We start from the raw sequence: 5,312 nt of genomic DNA, 5'->3' as shown, positions 1-5,312 counted from the left end.
ACCACTTTAATTTCTAGATCCAGCAGAAGAGCCCGCTACGAGCTAAAAAGGGGCTTTGGAGGTGATTTCTGGCTCCCCTACAGTGAAAGAAGCCCAGACCTGATGAAGGGAATTAGATTCTAATCCTGACTTGTATGTGTGCCCTTCATCAATCCCTTTCTGTCAAGGCCCATCTCCTGGAAAGTTTTAGTAAAAATTGCTAAATCCCTGTGTATCTATCATAGTCTATCACTTTTTAAACCACCACACAATTGAGTTGTGCCAAAACATTGATTAAAGTCCATTCTTAACCCTGACATGAGAGACCCATAATTAAGGAGTTTGGGGAAGGACCTTAACTCTTCCTGCCATTCCATAGTTTTTCCCATTTTGATTTTCTTATTACACCTTTTTCTTTCACGTCTCATTCTATCTACGGCTCACACAAACAAGCTGGCAGAAATGTATAATTAAATCTTTATTCTGTGGAAAATAAGTTTTACCTTTTAACTCTGAAGTTAAAGTTAAAAAACAGAAGTACTTATTATTAATCGATCTCTTGAATGTCCACCTTTCTTTAAAATATGCCAAATTATCCATGGAAATCAAATAAATGAAAATCGTGAATTTACCTGATAGGAAGACTTACCATAATAAAATTCTGAAAAATAGACATCTGCTTACCCTAATAATTCATCACCAAATTGAATTATATAAACTCAAGTGCATATGATAGTGGCTGAAATCATGGCTCAATTCCTGCATCTCATACATGAGGATTTATAACATTTGTTAATAACTTTTGAAGAGATCAAAAATGAAAGTAAAATTTACTTTATGCCAATTACTTCGAAAATAGATTACTTAGGAAAACATTTAGACTGGTGGTTTAGCCAGTCTTTCCAATCCACTTACGTTTAGGCAGCCACCAATCAATTCTACCCTTCATAACGCCAAAAAATTTTAAAAAGTAAATTTTGCCTTCCATACCAAGCAGCTTGGAAAAGCGAAAATTAGAGAAGTACAAATTTTAAAAAGTTCTAAAAATAATTTTGAATTTTAAACACCTATAGAGAGTAATGAAGCACTAACTGACCTTAGTCTGGTGGAGATAGACTTTGCTCTCCTCCTTGGCAGCAATTCAAGTTTACTTCCGCAGCTGTTTGTGATGAGCTTCATTCTGCTTCCTTAGAGACTTATTTGTTCATTTGGTTTTGTTTTTGGTTTTGCCTTTGATGATGCTCTTGTTTGATTCCAACTGAGCAAAACAGAACAAATAAAAAACAGTTCCTAATCAATCAGAACAAGTTTATCAACTTTTCCCCTTTGTAACATCTTACTTCCTTCATAATAAATAAAATACAATAATGTGTTTATTTATTTTCTTATTATTTTGTTATTGTTGCTTCTAGTACTGTTATTATTAGGCCCTCTCCATGGGAATGTGAGCTCCAGGAGGGCAAGGACCTTCTTGGCATTATTAACCAACAAATGGTTCTGCTACATAAGTAGACACTCAAAAATATTTCTTATGAACAAATAAATTATTATAGAATCAATTTTCTTTATTACCTGGGCTCAGCAAGGTGGTTTTCCAAAAGTACTATTTTTCAAATACTAAAGCATGTGCACAGAAGAATTTTTCAACATTTATAAGGTAACCCACTACTGGTCTGGAACCCAAGTCTGACTTCCCAGGTCTGGGAAGCCAATTGTGTGTCTCAACACAATCTACCAGGGCCCTTTCAAAATAAACATGGAGACATTGTAAAACTAGAGAGTATTTTTGACTTGTCCTTTGCACGTCATAAAAAATTTTCAGTATTCTACTTTGAGAAGCAAGTAGCTGCTACACAAACGTTTCCAGGCAACAACAGTCGAACAGGAGCAATCACTAAACGTAATTCCAATTTTGACGGAAATTAATCCCCAGATAGCTTGCTTTGCTCACAGGTTTGTGTTCAGTTATTTTTATTCAGCAGTAGTGATTGTCAGGCTCAAAACACAAAGGGCAATGTCCAAGTATTACTACTTTATTTCAATTTGGATTTTTTTTTTTGGTGTTAAAGTGAAGAGTGACTTAAATTGTTGGTTAATTTGTAGGTTAAGTGATTTTTCCTAAATGAAAATGGAGGAGTGGATTCCTGTATAGAATGCAAGCACCTCAATAACAATTCTTTTTGCCTGTTTCTTCACTGTTGTATCCCAAGGACATAGAAAAATGTCTTCCACATGGTAGGCACTCAGTGGCTATTGAATAAATGATGGTATAAAAAAAAGTATAAATTTTCCAAGTCAATTTAAACCCTGTAGGAATTGTAGCCAGTTAATAGAGCCATTCTTCAGGAGACATCATATGGAGCGAGAATGCCTTTGCTCACGTTGTCCTTCTGATTAAAACCCTTATTTTTTTCTGTACCTGTTTAAGAATATTTTTAAGACTCAAATTACATTTGTCTTCTATGAGGATGCACTGCCGTAAATACTATTTTCTTTGAAATCTTATTGCAACTGCAATCTATGTTATGCATGTTGTATTACTTATATATCTATATCATCTATCTATATAGATATATATATACAGTATAGATTAGATTTTTTTTTTTTTTTTTGAGAAGGAGCCTCTCTGTGTCACGCAGGATGGAGTGCCGTGGTGCCATCCTGGCTCATTGCAGTCTCCACCTGCTGGGTTCAAGCGACTTTCTGGCTCAGCCACCCGAGTAACTGGGACTACAGCCATGCTTCACCATGCCTGGGTAACTTTGCATTTTTGGTAAAGATGGGATTTCGCCATGTTTGCCAGGCTGGTCTCAAACTCCTGAGCTCAGGTGATCCACCTGACTCAGCCTCCCAAAGTGCTGGGATTACAGGCATGAGCCACCGAGCCTGGTGTGTGTTACAAATATTTTCAATTTTTTGTCTCAATTTCATTATGATATTGAGAAAAATGTGGGTCTTTAAGGCCATTTTTTTTTACATTTATTTGAAAATTTTCACACTACTTAGCACTTGCTTAGCAGATAATTGAGCTGCTTCTGGTTTCTCAATATTCTGTCATAAATTCGAAATTAGGATTCACTGCAGTTATCAGCTAAACATAGACAAAAACAACCTAAAGGAATACTTTTTAAAAACAAAAACCAAAAAACCCAAATTTTTTTATCCAATAAAATCAGAGCAAATGAATTACTCAAAATCATTTCAAATATAATTATTGGAATTACATAATGCTAAAATAGGGTTCTAATAGAATAAATACCTATAATTACAACTGTAGTTTGCTCCCTATGTCAGTTAAGATTTTCTACATGACAAATTGCTCCAAAGTTTAGTGGCTTACATCAAAATGCTTTAGTGTTGCTCTGGAAATGACAGGTTAGCTGGAAGTTTCTACTGATCTGGTCTTTGCTCACCTGATTTGTTCTGGGCTCACTCATGCATCTGTGGGCAGCTGACTGGCCAGCTGAGGGCTGGCTGGTGTAGGATGACCTCAGTTACTTCTGGGACAGTTAGTTCACTGTCCACTTGGCTGCTAGATCCATGTGTTTCTAATTCTCCATCAGGTTATCCCAGGCTATTCACATGGTGGCTGGGCGGAGTTCAGAGAAGTACAGGGGACTTAACTTGCAACTAAACACTGTCACCCCCGACACTCTATTAGATAAATCAAGGCAAAAGGCCAGCTCGGATTCAAGGGGTGGGAGAAATAGACTTCTGATCCTGATGAGCGGAGGTGTGAAGTCACATTACAAAGGGGGTAGGTGCAAAGAGGTGTAGAGAAGCAGAGCTCATGCTAATTTTTTATGCAAATTACATATTACCTTTAAAATTATTTTTTTATATTAGACTTCACAAAGTATCTGCAGAGAAGTTTCTGATATCAATTAGGGTGTTGGTACTAGATAGCCTTTAAGGTATTTTCCATCATTAGGATTCAACAATTCTATGATTTCACTCACAAAAATCAAGAGATGAAAAAGGGAAATTTCAATCAACAAAACACATATCAATTCATTCACGGCTGAAATTCTGTGAATCAGGAGATTTTTCCAGCATATGTTGCTTGGAGTTGGACTAGAGTTCATCCTTCCTGCTGCTTTTGTTACACGTTGTTGAATCATGTAACGTGACAATGGCTGTGCAAATAGCAACTAAAATTTTGGACAGGATGTAAACAGCCACCTGCAGTACAGACAACTACCAGCACAGCTGTTTCAGTCCTCGGAATAGACCACAAAGCCGGGGACCCAGAACTCAACCCGGACCATTACAACATCCCAATGTATTGCTGGGTCTGTTTCAAAGAGCTGGATGGCTTTTTCTTTTAGCTTAGTCATGGCTACTTACTTGACTGTTTATGAGGTGCAGAAAGAAGTATTTTGCTGTAGCGCAGCACTGCCTTGGGAATTCCTTGAAAGGAAATCAAGGACTATACTAAACTTGACCGATGGATTTTAAATGGTTTGCTGAGTCTTCAGAGCAGAAGTCATGTTCACATAAGAAACAGTACCCTAGAGGAGCACAGCCCCATTGGTGATATAAGTAGCCTTCATGTTAACAGAGGTGAGTCAATCACTGGTACCTTAAGTTGGTCAGATTTTCTAAGTAGAGAGAAATAATTTCTGCAAAGCAGGCTGGAGTGTTTCTGAAAGAACAGAAGACACACTAGGAATGAGAGTCTTGAAATTATTACCCGTGTCTGATGAGCTGCACCTAGCTGATAAGGATATAATGGCCTCAATGGAAGCACTTTGGTGAGCAGGGTTAAGATCCAATTTTTCTAAGACTAAAGGTTGGAGTTAACAATGTAAAGGTAATTTAAGTACCAGACAAGACCTCTAAAAGAGAATCAGCCTTCTGAAATATTTATGTAATGTTTGTCAACCTTTGCTCAATATTATTTTCTAAAGAGCCTTTTTACACATTTAGTTTCTAATTGCCACACCCAAGAAATTTTAATACCATATAGATGCACACCTGTTCATGTACCATGTGTAGAACCATGATTATACATAAAGAGGTTAAGACATTTTCAATGCATAAGAATAGATTTTTGCCCCTGTGGGGGTGATGCCACTCCTGTTGAGAATGCATGTTTTAAAGAGAAGGCTATGAAACGCATGGCAGCAGGATTGGATGGAGGATGACAGAGCAACAATCACTTAATTCAAAGTGGTAGAAATGATCTGAAGAAAATGCACAAGAGAATTTTGTTTCTCTTTAAGCAACCGAAGACCTTAGGTGTCACTGGTAAAAACGGGAAGAAGCATGTTGAGAAATCGGTCTCTTGTCAATATGGTATGCTACAGTACAGTAGTAGGCAAGATTAAAGA

The sequence above is a fragment of the Cebus imitator genome, unplaced genomic scaffold (assembly GCF_001604975.1).
Source record: "Cebus imitator isolate Cc_AM_T3 unplaced genomic scaffold, Cebus_imitator-1.0 Scaffold956, whole genome shotgun sequence".
In the NCBI taxonomy this organism is placed as follows: domain Eukaryota; kingdom Metazoa; phylum Chordata; class Mammalia; order Primates; family Cebidae; genus Cebus; species Cebus imitator.
This window is presented reverse-complemented; position numbering follows the sequence as displayed.